A 16,693-nucleotide genomic window follows, 5' to 3' on the forward strand; every position below is an offset into this window, starting at 1 on the left:
CCCTAATTGTATAATTGTGAGGATGAAACAAACATGTTAGACATTTTATAAGCAAGTGTGTCTATGTCTAAAACAGATTGAGTACCTCTCTTATAACTAACACTGCAGTGGGAATTTTATTTCTTTAGCTTCAATTTAAAAGCCATTATAGTCATGTTCTTGATGAGGAAATACTAGGCCCTCAGCAGTGACCCTGTCCTTAGAGTGACTGCAGAGCAGCAGCTCAAGAATCAAGTGGTCAGAAGATACATTCCCAAGTGATCAACAAGAACCTTCACCACCACAGTGACAAAAGTCTTGGCACAAAGGCACTATCTATATATACTCTCAAATAAGCATGTATTCCTAAATGCACATACTATATTCAAAAAGTAAATAATTGTAAGTATTCCTTGTTTGAGATCTCTTATAAATATAGTGAATTATTCCAGCAAAAACAATTACAATATTCTATTTTGTTTGAATAGGTGCCATGATTAGGCTTACTTTATGAATCAATATTTGCATTCCCATTCTTGGAGTTATTTATACAATAATTGCCCAACAAAATGCAAATTAATCACCCATGTACAAATCAATGAAAGAACAACTGGGGTAGCCATGGTCTTGTGATAGAGATTTAATGAGATGCCTTCTACTGCAGAATACTTACAGTTCTTTCAATTAAATGTTTCTAAATATCATTTGGCCAAACATATTAAGAAATTTGAGGACTTACTATCTAAAAGCCTTAGTGTAGAGTGAATATTAAATGTATACACATACACTCACTTCCACATGTTCACCTGCTCTACAGCAAGACAGAGCCAAATCAGTTTTATAATATATATGACCAAATCTTATCCCATGGAATAACCTATATCTCTTCTGAAGAGTGTGTCACATAGAGTGTGAGAGTTATCCATAGCCTGACATTTACAGGAAAAGGCTGGGCTTACTTAGTCTTCACTGGCCCCTTTTAGAGAAGTTCATCCTTGCCTGAGGGATCTCAGTATGTGTCAGTACACACTAGAGGGTGGGATCTACTGAGTTTCTGTCTTGAACCACAAAGAATGAAGCTAGTCAACCAAATACAAACACTAACACATTATTCCCTTGCCACCTGCCCATCTGGGCACAATGCCATGTAAGGATTGGCTTTAGAGTTAAGGCATCATGAATACAGGAAGATTGTTGATTGATGGAGATGTAGGCAGAACAGTGAAGAAACTTAGAGAGAAAATTAAAATTTCTAGGGCACTTGCTCTTCACTCATTGACTTCAAATAGCTTTGCACTCACCCCAAGTAAGTGTCTGTTCAGGACCATGTCCAAGCCAGGTAGGTATTAACAGTGGTGCCTCTGTCTTTGAGAACTTAGTTCCTAACCTGACCTACTATCTCCACTGAGCTTTGTCTTTTAATTATACTCAAAGCTATTTATTTTTTCTTTTAATGATCTCATTCTACATCCCATTTGCACACTACTAACATTGTTGTTTAAATAACATGTCTATAGCAGGTTATTAACCTAGGAAAACATTTTTCATCATTGCCATCAGATTATTAACAGCAAGGGACTTAAATTTCAGATAGAAATAATGAGAGGGAGAATGTTAGAATGTAGAAACCAAAACTCCAGTGGATTGCACAGATAAAACTTTTACATATCTGTTGCTCATTCATGGAATTTAGATTGTATTATGGGACTGCTCAGTATCAGTTTCAACAGTCATGGATGATTTCCTTTCAGGAAACATCAGCTTCCCATTACTGGAAGGTAAATCAGATAGACCTGTCTATTTATTCCTACTGACATCATGTCAAGATAGCTCATGCTAAGAGATATGTCTTCATTCACTGTTCATTTAATAAGCATTCATCTTTTATTGTGTAATTTTAAGGATGGTTTCAAGTTGTTAACTCACTGAGATTAACCTCCATATAAACTTTCTAAGTAGCTGTGCTAAGTAATAATTTTCTCTGTATTACAAACAACCCTATCTTCTTTAAAGCCAAACATAACAGCTGGTTCTACTGAGTTCAAACCATAGGTGCATGTATTGTTTCCATTACAGGTCATTATCTATACAATAACAACCAAAAACTTCTTTGGAATCTTATTTTTATTTCCTTAAACAGGAGATGTGTCACTGTGAGATACAAGAATAGGAACGTTGGCTGCCATGTTTTCTATTGTAACACAGTAAGAGGAAAATAAAGAAACTTCTAACCACATTCTAATTTCTGGTCTCAAAATAGTTTTGGGTCCTATCTAAACCTTGAGTCATGAAAGATACAATAGAACATTTTACGTATATTACATAATAGTTTCTTCATATTACATATAGGTGTAGTCTGCTAAAATTGTTACCTTCTGGTTGTAATGGTACCCTTTTTTCTCCCAGGAAGTTTCTGAGGTCCATCTTCAAGATTTCAATCTCCCTTGAAATCACTTCCTTACCTTCTTCATTATTTATTATTGGTCAGTCCATTGTGACACTCAATAAATAATAGCGGTTAATTCTTCCCATCCATGACCTCCTAGCCCATCACACAGAGTGTGAGAAGTCTGCTCATGGATGCTGTGCTGTCGAAAGACATTACTGCTAGATTTAGGTGACTTCCATTCTGATCTATTTCCTCTATGCTTCTTTGTCTATTGTCCTTATAGGGTGAGATATCAGTTGCCAACTGGAATTTTACTTTTATACACTGTATTAATACTGTTTTGATTTTTCTTCTTTTGAGACAAGGGCCTCTCCTTATGTAGCTCTGGTTGCTCTGGAATTCACTATGTGGACTAGGCTGGGTTCAAAATGGCAGAGACTCTGCTGCCTCTGCTTCCAAGTTCTGGGATCAAGAGTGTGTGCTAATCTTTGAGGAGGGATGGGCCCTCCCCAGAAAGAAGTGACAGACTCTAGAGATTCCCCCATGGAGGGACTTACCCTCCCTGGGGAATGGAGTGGGGATTGGCTAGGGGGTAGGGGAGGTTGGAGGGGGGAGTGGGTATGGAGAGGAAGGAGAGCGAGCTGAGACTGACATGGTAAGCAACCTTGTTTCTAATTTAAATATATAATAAAAAAGTGTACAAAAAAGAGTGTGTGCTAATATGCTCCACAACAATAGCTCTTCTGAAGGCATTCATATTCTTTCCATATCCCTTTCCTGAACAATCCAGGATCTTCACACAACGACTACAAGGAACAAGGAACTGGATTTGGATGCTTACAAAAGTCTAATTGTCATTAGCTTTATGATGTAAATTTTCTTTGAAAGTTGAGCATTTGGGAATTAATAGGAATGAATTCTAAGCAGAATGGATCTGGTGGGGAAGAAAGGTAATAAAAAAAAAACAGACTGTAGCATCTAGGTAATGATTCTGTGTCTAAGATTCAATGAACTATCTCCTATCAACAAAAGCATCTTCCTGTAAATTTGCAAGTGGTCTGTAGAGGATTTACATTTTATCTACGTCTTAAATAGGAAAAGGGTGGTCTCAGGAGAGGAAGATACATACCAGGCAGCGCCCTGCCTAGGAATAAACCTAAAGTTACTGCTGGGCCTTGTAAGACACTAGGACATAAGAAACACTGTGTCTGCATAGCTGGAGTGACTGCTGTCTTATAATAAACACTCTAACTTCTTCACCATGTAAGTATTTACACAATTTGGAGTAACCTCCCTTGGGGAAAATGTGGCTTTATCATCTACTCTTCCTTAAGAGGAAATTTGAAAAATGTACAAGTCTGTGTGTGTGTGTGTGTGTGTGTGTGTGTGTGTTTGTGTGTGTGTGTGTGTTTGTGTGTGTGTGTGTGTGTGTGTTTAAGAGTTAATATTTTAGTTCAAGCATATGCAGTTTTTTTTCCTTTTTTCTTTTGGGTTGGGTTCAAACAGAGCTATTTAATCTTCCACAAGTATCCCTCCTACTTTCCTACTTCTGGGCACATTTTAAAGTTGTGACTCATGAAACTTCAGTTAGACATCCAGGTTTTATAGCTCTGTAAAGCAAGATTGCTCACAAAATGGATCTCTCACTGAATTTCTCAGAAAGCTTTCTTTATGTGAGAGTCCTTCACTAAATAATAACTCTTTGCAACAAAGTACTTCTATTTCAACAAAACTCAGTCTACAGAATTTTATTTAAAGAATATGTCTTAGATTAAGCTGGGTACACTGGAACTGCATGTAACTTTAACTTAGATGTTTCAGTTTAAAGAAAGTTCAGGAAACCTTGAGATTTAAGAAGTACATGAAGCAGTTTTTCTGATCTGAATTTCATTTCCATATTGCAAATATCAAATGCTGTAAAGAGTATTTGCCCAACCCATCATTTCTAATCCCAGGGAGTTTTCTGTTTTCCCTCTTTACCCAGTTAAGCCTTTACTCTCTTTACTCTTAGCATCCTCTGAGCAAACCTCTGTGTGTCCACAGCAAATAAGCCCTGGCCCCAGGCAGCTGACTTCTTGTTCACCCAGATGGAAATTAAACTTCAATGTGCATATCGAAGCACCTGCCACCACCTGTTAAAAATGCAAACCCTGGACTAGGAGGAAGGTAGAGCTTCAGATGTGGAGGGGGCCTCTTCAGCAGCCTAAGACACTTTAAGTCTCAGGATGGCCTCCTGTAAACCCACAAGGTGAATTTGAATTTTCCAGTGCTGTTTTGTCCCTGGCTATCACAGGTGGAATTTAGAATTGTTCCCCTTTTCACATTTTGCTTATTTTAAGCCTCTCCAAAAAGATTCCTGTTTATGTATCAGATTTAGGGAGAATGTTAGAATTTGCATGTTTGACTTTGAGCTTAACGATGATCATATTTATGAAGAGAATGCTAAGTCCTCCTGCTCTCCTCTGTTATATTTTGATGCTCATTTCTGGCAATCTCAAGCCCTTTCATGTTTGCATGAATATATAAAATCCATAAACACCCAAAAAGTTAAGAGAGTGAATTTTACGTACTAGTTGGTTACATAGAAGTTACCTCTAATATTTCTGTCATATTCTGAAGACACTACGAGATATTCTGAGTCATCTAAATTTTTAAAGCAGTCTAGGTTTCATGCCCTTATTTGTTGCAAAAACTAAAGCTAAAAAAAAAAGCAAAAATACAGTGTGTTATTATAAAACTCCACCTATCTGTTTTTATTAAACAAGAGTGTGCTTATTTTTTTATGTAAACATGAAATGAGTTGTTTTAAGGGATTTGTCAAATCAGAGATATCCATATTCCAGAAAAGCATTCAATAATAGGCAAATTTTTTAAGATTAAAAAAAGGAGATCAATCAAAACATTATTTTTTCCATTTGTTCTTTACGAAAACAATGTAGTAACCTCTTCCCCCTAATTATATGTAAAATCTTCCTTCAGCTGAAAACAGTTCCAGGCCTGCACATTTCTGGGGGTTCACAGTAGTGGACTGGAATCTAGAACTGTGTTAAAATAAAAAAGGAACTGTTTCTTCCCTAACTTGCTTTTGTTTGGATATTTTATCAGTGCCATGGTAAGGAAATTATAATACAAACACATAACTCCACATGTTCAGTTCCTTAGCACGTCTCAAAACTCTTTCTTCATTGTGTTTTATAAACTCTTACCTTCTTAAGCCTAATAGATTTTCTATACCTTGGTAGTAGGATAATAGGTTTCTTCACCAATGCAGTAAGTCAGATCAAGTTGCATTGAAAAAGTAAGATAACAGGTTTAATTTGAACAAAACAACTCCCTGTGACTCCTCCAGTGCCCAGAGACTGAGGCATAGAAGAAACAGGAGAAATCACATGACTGAACTAAAACAGGGCACTTATGTTCCCTGTAGGTGAGGAGTGGGTTTGTGCCCAATTGCAACGCTTTTGGTGGGGACTTGAGCTGCTTGCAACTGCAGGGGAGTAGGTGCTGCAGCTGCCAAGAATGTGGAACTGGGATTTTAGCAGCTTTTCTTTGTTGGAGCTTCTCTGAGAGAGCAGGGTTTGGAGAGAGAGGAATGGGGCTTTCACAGGAGGGAGCTGAAAGTTCTAGTCGAACAAAGTCTGGCATCTAAATCTCTAAACTCACATCTAATTTTGAAATCTTTTTAAAAATATGACTGTATTGTAGCCTTTTGTTGATGAAAAACACCCAAGTCTCACTTCAAAGGGACAAGAGACTTCATTCTAAAATCAAGTACCAGTGATCTTGACCCAGAAACACACATTTAGGTCATCCCCCAATTTTTTTTCCTTTTTTGGTTTTTTTGAGACAGCGCTTCTCTGTGTAGTTTTGAAGCCTGTAGTTGGACTAGCTCTTGTAGAGCAGGCTTGGTCTCGAACTCACAGTGATCTGCCTGCCTCTGCCTTCCAAGTGCTGGGAATAAAGGTTTGTGCCACCACCGCCCAGCAAAAGTCATCTTTTTTAAAAAATATTTGTTATTTTATGTATGTAAGTGCTCTATCTGCTGTATGCCTCTAGTCAGAAGAGGGCATCAGATCTCATTACAGATGATTGTGAGCCACTATGTGGTTGCTGAGAATTGAACTCAGGACCTCTAGAAGATGAGTCAGTGCTCTTAACTGCTGAGCCATCTCTCCAGTGGCCATTTCATAGGCCAATGTAGAAGCAGTCTGATGCAGTTCTTATAGTAACAACAAAAAAGGTGCTAAAAATCAAAATATTTTTAAAATGCACTAGTACAAACTTTAGGAAAGCAGGCTACAGTAAAGCAAGGCAGCCTCTGCTGTAGGTCTGAGAGACCACCTGCCTTTGGTTGGCTGGAAACTAGTATATTTATCTAATGGTCACAAAGTCATTAGGTCAGTCTCAGAGGAGAGCAAGAAAGGACTACTAAGAGGACTCAAAAGACTGTCTATGATAATTTGGCTCTGGAGTTGCAACGTTTCAAGCTCAGTCTTGCAGAAGGTATAGCTGAAGATTGGCTCACACTCTCAAAATACAATTTGTGTCTTACTGACACTTGCATTGCTTTGCCCATATTGCTTTCTCTTGCTACCTACGCCTCACAGCTGCACTCTTCTGTCTGTTTTATTTTATAGATGCTGCCAAAAGTAAACAAACACAGGCCATGCATAGAACTTTTCCTTCAGTGTTGGAGAAAGAACTCACCCACGGCTTTACATATATTAGACCAGACCTACTATTTCAAATACATCCCCAGTTTTAAGAGAAACTGAACTAAGTCTTGCCAGTAGAGATGGTATATAAAGTCTGGCATTATCATCAGTCTGGTGTTTTTGATCTTTTCCTCCAACTTAAAAAAATATATAGTTATTTTTATGTGTACGTTCATGTGCCTGAGTATATGTATGTATCTTCAGGCCAGTGGAAGCCAGAGGCATCAGATTCCCGGAACTGGAGGAACATACTCTTGACATGGGTTCTGGGAACCAAACCTGGATCCTCTGCAAGAGAAGCAGGGGCCCTTCACTGCTGAGCCAGCTCTCCAGACCTCAGGCTGCCATCTTTTCTTTGACCAGTGTCTCCTTCACTACTGTCAATTTTAATAATTTTGTTTACTTCTTAATTTTCATTTCTGAATATTTATATTTTGTTCATGTTTGTTTTTTAATTTGCTATTTTAGGCAGTATAAACAATTCCTAAAAGATCATGGGATGCTATCTTTATTATCTCTTTGTGAATGCATGAAAAATTGTTGGCAGTTTGGAGAGAATCTATTAATTTTGTGTATTTGCACATTTCCACAAGGGAGTTTCATTTTCTATTTTTCCCACACACAAATTATACTTCTTGAAAATATATAATACTTATATACTTTCATTTTAATCTTAGATCCATCTAGGTCCATATTTTGGTGAGATACAGTTATTATAAAAATCATTCAAGATCAAAATATTTTAAATTATTTTTTAATCTTTTTAATACAGATCATTCTTTTAGGGGGGTGGATTCAGGAGTTTTAATGGGGTTACTTACAGAAGCAGAGACAACTCAAAGACAGGTATATCACCAAAAAGTCACTCCAGCATGGGTGACAGATCATGAAAACTAGACAGCCACACTGTACCATTTGTGGGTTGGAACATGGCCTCTTTCTGGCGGCTCAGGTGGTCTGAGTCTCTTCAAGAGAGCTCAGCTGTGTCTGACTCTTTTGGGTGGCTTAGCTGCTCTGTGCTTCTTCCAGGCAACTTGGCTCATCTGAGGCTCTTCTGAAGCTCAGCTTGTTTGAGAGTGTCTCTCAGCATTCTTTACAGCTTGTCTATACTGAGAGAGTCAGGACCTGGTGTATCTGGTCAGCTTTAGGGACTTCCTGAAGCCTTTGAGTTGGTTACTTCCTGAGCATAAGAAACTTCCCTGCAGGTGAGAATGTCTTGTATGTCCTCAGAATATCCTGTTGTTTCACCTCCTTTCTTTTTTTAAACACATCTTTATTATATATTTAAATTAGAAACAAGCATGCTTCCCATGTCACTCCCAGTTCCCTCTCTCTCCCCTTCACGCCTATTCTCCCTGACCAGCACCTCCAACCCCCCCCACCCAATCCCCACTCCACTCCTCAGTGAGGGTAAGGCCCTCCATGGGGGATCTCTAGCATCCAGGGAGGGCCCAGGCCCTCCCCCAAGTGTCCAGATTGAGAGAGCATCCCTTATTGTGGGATGGGCACCCAAAGTCCATTTATGTGCCAGGGATAAATACTGATCTACTACCCATATCCCCATAGATTGCCTAGGTCTCCTCACTGACACCCACATTCAGGGGGTCTGCCATGGAAATTCCACTCTTTTTGTAGCATGAACCAGTGGAGCTGACAGTCTGTCTTACACAAGATATCAATGGTTTTTTAAACTATGGACTTTAAAATAATTTTTAATTATTACATTGGGAATTATTTAGAACTATTACATCTTAAGAATAATGCAGTAGGCTGATTATTTTTTTCTTTAATGAACTCTGCTTTCTAAAGAAAACTCTGGCTTCTAGAAAACTTGAGCAAAAAATACAAAGAATTCTCATGTGCTCCATGCATTCCGTCTTCCCCTGGTCTCTCCTGTTATCTGTATCTTGCATATGTAGTGCAATTGCTGTATTTGTGAATTAGTGTTGCTACCTTATCATTAGCTGTAGGTCACATTTTGGTTAGCATGTATTTGATCATGTTACCCAGTTCTGTGTTTTGCCAAATGTCCTATGTGTCTATGTCATCACAGTCTCATACTAATAGTTTTACTTCCCAGATAGGAACCTGGCCCCTCACTGCCTAATCTTTTTCCCTTTATCATTTACTGTGGGCAGAATCTGCATCCTAGGCATATATTTCTCTCACATTGGCATTCTTCCAATAGCAATATGTACTAAAGATAGATTCATTTTGTGTCTTTTCTTTGTTTGATACAATCAAGCTATGAGGCCCAGGCCAGCCTCAAACTCCTCAGCTTCTCAAGTGCTGGCATCAATACCCGACTTATATCATTTTATTATTGAACAGTACTCTGTACATGAATGTACTCCAGTTTATTTATTTATTTACCTCTAAAGAACATCATGTTTTATAACTTATTATCTTTTATTTAAATTAGAAACCATCTTATTTTGCATGCCAATCCCAGTTCCCTCTCTCTCTCCCATCCTCCCATGGCCCCCACCGACCGCCATCCCATCTCCCTTCTGCTCCCCAGGGAGGGTGAGGCTTCATGGGGCATAATCAAGGTCTGTCCCATCATTTGGGGTAGGGCCTAGACCTTCCCTCATGTGTCTAGGTTAAGAGAGTAGCCCTCCATAGGGAATGGGATCCCAAAGTCCATTCGAACATCCTTATTGCTCTTTTAAAAATTATGAATGGTCTTGTGTGGAGTTCTATGTATACATGTATTTGCAGACTCAGTCAAGAAAAGCCAGACTCATGATTGCTAGGTTCCAGAGTTTGTAAGGAATGCCAGCCCGCTGTCCAAAGCAATGTGCCCCTTTGCATCCTTTCCACAATGGGCAGATTCCTGCTAAGTGAGCAACTGAGTGAACAGGAAAGTTTACGGAATAGGAAATGAGCCTGTTAAGAGGAGCAAGACAAGTATCACATATTTTATCTCTGTGTGGAGAATTTATTTTAAAAAATGTACACATGGAGGACCTGAAAGTCGCAGAGGACTCTTTAGAGGAGGAAGCGGAACGGCTCGAGTGGGAAGTGATACAGGAGAGAACTCTGGGCCGAAAGTAAAAGCTGCACATGGAGCATATAACAGTGACATCCTTCATTATGTAATATTAATATATGCTAATTGAAATATTTTTAATTAAAAATTATTGTTGAAGGAAACAGAGGCAGACACCCACAACTAAACACTGAACAGAATTCCTGGAACCCAGTTGCAGAGAGGGAGGAATGATGAACAAAGGGGTTAAGACTTGGAGGGTGAAACCCACAGAGACAGCTGACCTGAACAAGGTGAGTTCATGGACCCCAGACTGATAGCTGAGAGGACAGCATAGGACTGATCTGGACCCCCTGAACGTGGATGTCAGTGAGGAGGCCTCGGCATTCTTTGGGGCCTCCGGCAAAAGGTCAGCATTTATCCCTGGCATCCAGATGGACTTTGGGAGCCTATTCCACGTGGAGGGATGCTGTCTTAGCATGGACACATGGGGTAGGGCCTAGGCTCTGTCCCGGATGATATGACAAACTTTTGAGATTCCCCCCCATGCAGGGACTCACCCTCCTTGGAGAGTGGAATGGGGATTGGGTGGGCGGGTTGTGGGAGGGCTGAAGGAGGTCGGGGAGGAGGGGAGGGAGAAGAAGCTGGGATTGACATGTGAAGCAAGCTTGTTTTTAATTTAAATTAATATATACATATATATTATTTGATCAAACAAATAACTGTCTGTATTGAGTCCATGTGTTTGTTAATTTTTAGTCAAAGGTTCTGTCACCGGTGGATTGAAATACTGGGACAAAACTCTAAAGGAACAGAACAGTTTATATACAGACGTTCTGGAACTAAAGCTACACTAAGAAAGTTGAAATTCCCAATTTTGGATTTGAATAACAGTTGTGCTCTTGTGGAGTCAGGAAGGACCTCTTGGCCTTAAACACATTTTACTTTTTCTCCCCCCAAAATTTTCTAGGAACTTATCAGGATGAAATTTATCCTAACACTGCATGAGACAGATTCAAAATGTACAAGGGGAAAGCAGGATAACTTAATCATGTATAAAGAGATACTACAAATTACAAATCCTGACATGGCCCTGTATATAAGTCCTAATAAACAAATCATCAAATCTTTTATGGGTATCTTCTAAACTACCCCATTGAAGGCACTAACCAGTCACTTAAATTTTATCTTCTCTGATAGTGTTTGTATTTCCTTATCTGGAAAAGAAATGCATAGAACTAGCGAGACAGGATTTTAGTACAAATGTATTAGTTATTTTTATTTGCTAGCATTTTTAATTAATTTATTAGGATAAAAAGAATGTAACACTCCTTTAATAAATTAATGAAATAAAATTTACTTTAAATCTCAGAAACTAAGAATAGCAATAATCCCCATAGAAATGAATTTCCACATTATTATTATTAATTATTGTTATTATTTTGCTTTGTTACAACAATGCTAGGTTCCACAAACAACAGCAACTAAATGCCTAATAAAATGGAGGTTAAAAGAAAACTAATCTTGTTTCAACATGCTCTAAGTTGCTGGTGGTAGCTTGTCAGTGAGACTCATGCTCAGACCTGAGAGGTTGGGTTGCTGGCAGTCATCACACACTATGAATGTGGCCTCTGTTGAGACAACACTGGAGGGTAGGCACATGAGCAGGTCCACATGTACTCAAGAAACCTGCTTTACCTGTCTAACCTAAGCGCCTGAGGTTGCATCACTCCTGTAACACAGTAAAGTGAGCTTTTACAAAATGGATACACTCTTGTAAGAGTATATACATCCAAATCCAGAACCTTATCACAGCCATAAAATAACCTTAGTGTCAAGAAGAACTCCCAATCTCATTGCTAATGTAATAGATAAATTTTACATGCATAGACCATCTAGAATATACCAGTAACACACTCTATAAGAAAAATGGACTGTATACCTTTTAACTATCAGTTCATTAAAGGAATATAGCCAATGGTGTGTCTCTATGACATATGTGTTTAACGTGTGTTAGTGCATGTGTTCCTGTGTAAAAGAGTGTTTGAATTCTTTTGTTGATGGAGAAAGATAAAGTATTTCAATGTCAATTTCACAACAAAATACTTAATGTGAAAAAGAAAAGGCTAACAATTAGCCAGATTGCTCATTTATGTTTGGATACATAAACTGTCATGACAGTTTTAGAAAACTTTGTAGTAACATTTACTAGAGTTTAAAAGCATATATACATAACCTATTACCTGGAAAAAATGCCAAAGACATACACCAGAGTGTTTATATTATCATAGTTTATATTAGTTAGAAGTTAAATGCTGCCACTATTCATTGAGGGAAAACTTATTGAATAATCTGGGATTTAGTTATTGAACAGGAACTATAGAGAAATGGAAAACCGAAGACATAATGTGCACACATTAATGATGTTCAGAACACTCCTACATACATTTTAAGGATTCATGAATATATGGCAGAGAAATGCCATATGAGATTTCTAATTCCTTTATCACAAATATTTTTAAATTAAAAAAAATAATGGGAAATTACAGAGAAAGTTATAATGAACACCTCCATTCAATTGCCAAACATACCAAATGTTTCCTGGCTTCAGAATGTTTTTTGTTTTAGAGAAAAAATATGTAAATGTGTTGAAAAAGCCATTCTCATACACTATTTCATTGTTTATATTCTCAGGGTTAACCTGTATCCACAGCTAGGAAGTCTCCATGTCAATAATATTATTAGTATTATTACTTAATGCTCACAATTCTGAAATCTATATCATTTTATTTTGAGAACTATATGTTTGTGCCAGGCAACTGCTTCACTATTGAACTATATTGTTGTTTTGATACTTTAAAATTATTTTCAATAATAGCTTATCCATTTTTTTGCCACATAATGTTTTCAAATGATTTTGTATCTTTGGGAGTTATTCATATTGTTAAATCCATATCTAGTTTATTCATACTATGTTAATTCTATTCCCAATTGATGAAGCATACTAAATGGAATTTTTTGACAAATATAAAGCTTAATATAGTTACATTCTCTAGATTTTATATTAAGAAGAGCACAACTATGGGTGTGTCCTCTTTACTACACAATTGCAAGTCCACACTGGTCTCGAACACACAGTGTATTGGACAATGACCTTGAATTCCTGAAACTTCCGCCTTCATTTCTCAAATGTCAGTATTTTGGGTGTGAGCTCCAAATTCTTTTAGATGCAAAATTTAGTTGGAATAAATTTATGAACTTAGAACACACAGTATTGTAAAACAAAATGTCATAGCATAACAAAACACTGGGTGATTTTTATTTAGTTTGTTTCATTCTATTCTCTTCTATCTTGTTTTGTATTTCTAAGCATTTATCATTCTACAGTCATTATTCATTTTGAAGTAAAATGTTGGGATATTTTGTTCTTTGTGAATCTCAGCCCTCTAGTTTCATTTTCTTCTCATGATCCAATTCTAATGGTAAACTTTTTTCTTCATTCTTTTCTTCCTTCCTTCCTTCCTTTCTTTCTTTCTTTTTTCAGTTTCTAAGTAATCAAAGTCTAGCTCATCATTCTCTCTCTCTCTCTCTCCCTCCCCTCCCTCTCTCTTATGACAGGTTTTCTCTCTGTAGCTTTGGAGCATGTCCTGGAACTTACTCTGTGACCAGGCTTGCCTCTAAGTCACAGAGCTCTGTCTGCCTCTGCCTCCCAAGTACAGGGATTAAAGGTGTGTGCTGCCAAGGCCCAGGACATTCATCCTCTTTTGTTGAATTCATATTAGGGAAAGAAGAGAATTTATCAAAGGGCCATTTGACAAATTTTTAAAAAGTATTCTTTCCCATTCAGATTTGTTTATATATGAAGTTTTCTTTCTTTAACTCATTTGTACACAGGTCAGTTTGTCTTTTTTCGTAAGTGAGATTCAGTAAAGGGAAGACCCTACCAAGGCTGTATACATGGAATCTTTATTAGCTTAAAATTGTTATTATATGTGACATTGATAAAAATAAAGGATAATAATAATTATAGCTTCACTAATTATTTCTGGGAGAGGAAGGAGGAGTAGGAGGAGGATAGTAGAGAATTATTTGCTTCATATTTGACATTTAGAAGGCAAGAGGAAACCTATTTGCAGTGTTAGTTCTCAAAACTGCTTTATCTAGGAATGTTAGAGACTAAAACAACAATTTGCATTGGCTGTGAATGGTGGGTGAGAGGGGGCTGTGGAAATTTGGGATCAGAGTGAATTTATGTTCTTTGTGGTTCTGCATTCCTTCTTCTCTTAGAGTCAGGGGGCTCTGAGGGTGCTCAACAATAGTCAGGAAATCCCTGACTAAAGCCCCCGCCCTTTTAACAGCTTTGCTGCCTTACCAGGTTTTACAGTAGAGGAAAGGTAACACATGTGACTGCTCTCCTTTTTTTTTCCTTTTTTTTTCTTTTTTTTTTTTGCCTTTTCTTCCTTTGCTTTGCTTTCTGGCTGTTTGTGAGTACATGAGGAGGATGAGTCATTTGCCTTCAAGAAAGGGTCAGACTGGTGAGTCATAGCTTTGGAACTGGGGTTGTGGTTCACTCACAAGGACTGTTTAACCCGTGATTGTCCCTTAGCTGTCAATGAGAACATCCCTTACATGTTCTTTTTTTTTCAGAAATCCACATGGCCATGGCAGGGAAGAATTGTGTCTTGACAAAAGCTCCAGTAGTGGCCACAGGATAGCACATTCCAAATGACTCATCTTTACCTCTTTTACATTTGTGAATTTCCCTGCCTTCACATCACAGCTAGAAGCTGTTTTGGGAAGTATTTCTTTAAAACATATTTTTCTTTAATTTTACCATAATAAGTTCTACGTTTAGTTTGCCATTTTGAGTTTCCTACTGCATCGCTAATTCAAATACATTGGTTTATACCATATGAAACAAAAGTAAGCAAAGTGAGAGTACATATCACTGCTAAATAATTCTATTTTAAATACATGGAATTTTTCATTTCATAAGGCTCTCAATGTGCATGAATGCTCCAACATTTCTGTTACAGAAGTTACAGGTATAAATAAAAATAGATAAAAATGGAAATTAACTAGTTTGTATAATTATCTTTTCCCTTCTCAGTTGACAACATAAATATGATGCTGAAAGCTAGTTTACATGTGTCAGGACCAATTTTCCATTTTGTCAATCACATTAATTACTATTCAGTTAGTTGACTTTTATTTTTAACACATACATGCAGCATGTATCAAAAATATAGATTGACTTTCTCTTGAGTATTTACAATAAATGGCCATAATACTTAAGTTCACATTGACTTCCTTGAAATTGGCATTAGTATTCAGTAAGGTTCCATAAATATTGCCAGTCATAAGAAAGTATCTCCATTACCTTTTAACTTTCTTTTTTCCTTCCTTCCTTCCTCCCTCCCTCCCTCTTTTCCCCCTCCTCCCCCCCTCTCTCTCTCTCTCTCTCTCTCTCTCTCTCTGCTTCTTCTTTGACAAAGACCTTTCACTGTCATTCAAGCTAGACTCTCTGTCACTATGTGACCCAGGCTGACCTTGAACTCATAGCACTACTCTTGTTTCAGCCTCCCCAGGATTGAAGTTTTAGGTATGAGCAACCATTTCTGGTCCCCTGATTGACTGGTGTGTGTGTGTGTGTGTGTGTGTGTGTGTGTGTGTGTGTGTGTTGTGTATACATAATTTATGGAGGTCAGAGATCAACCTCAGCCTCCAATGACATCTCCCTTGTTTTTTGAGACAAGGTCTCGCACTTGGTTTGAAACTCAACAATTAGACTTAACTGGGTGATCAAGGAGCCTTGGGGATTGATATGTCTCTGTCTCTATGTTATTAGGATTGTTGTCATACCATTATGCCAGGTTTCTACATTTAGCTTCTGGGAATCAAACTCAGGCCACTATGCTTGCATGGTAAGCATTTTAGTGATGAGCTACCATCCAGCAACTATTCACTGATTTTTATAAACATTAAATATATAATTACATGAAAGGCCTGTGGGGAAAAGAAGAAAAATTGACAAAATATAAAAGTACAAGCAAACAAAGTTCAGAGGAAAAAGCAGATACTGTTTTGCAAAGTTTGGTGAAGAATGAAATGAATCACTACTGAGGTTCCTGGAAAAAGTTCCCTTCTTTACATCAGGTAGGAAGTTTCCTATGACACCTATTATATGGTAGTTGCTAATCCATTAATCTTTACAATTCACAGTTCCCGGACTTTGTTTATTGCTCAACTCTTCTACTACACCTGGGCTCTATTTATACTCTAGTTATGTAGTTTGAGTGTATTCAAAAACTAAGAAAATCGGCCCTCTTTTGATAGTAACATTTTAAATAAATGTCAGTATAATTAAACTTTTAGAATTGATTATTCAAAATGCTGAATCAATCTGGAGCTTCAAAGCTACTACAAACATCTTGTCTGGAAGGCAGAAGCACTGCTGGTAAAATACAGAAAAGTACTCAGTACAGCACAATTTTATTTTATTTTTTCTGTGTTGAATCTAAATTTTTTCTATTTTTATTTACATTAGAAACAAAATTGTTTTACATGTCAATCCTAGTTCCCTCTCCCTCCCCTCCTTCCTTGCCCTACACTAACTCC

Source organism: Mesocricetus auratus, unplaced genomic scaffold (genome assembly GCF_017639785.1).
Source record: "Mesocricetus auratus isolate SY011 unplaced genomic scaffold, BCM_Maur_2.0 Super-Scaffold_4256, whole genome shotgun sequence".
In the NCBI taxonomy this organism is placed as follows: Eukaryota; Metazoa; Chordata; class Mammalia; order Rodentia; family Cricetidae; genus Mesocricetus; species Mesocricetus auratus.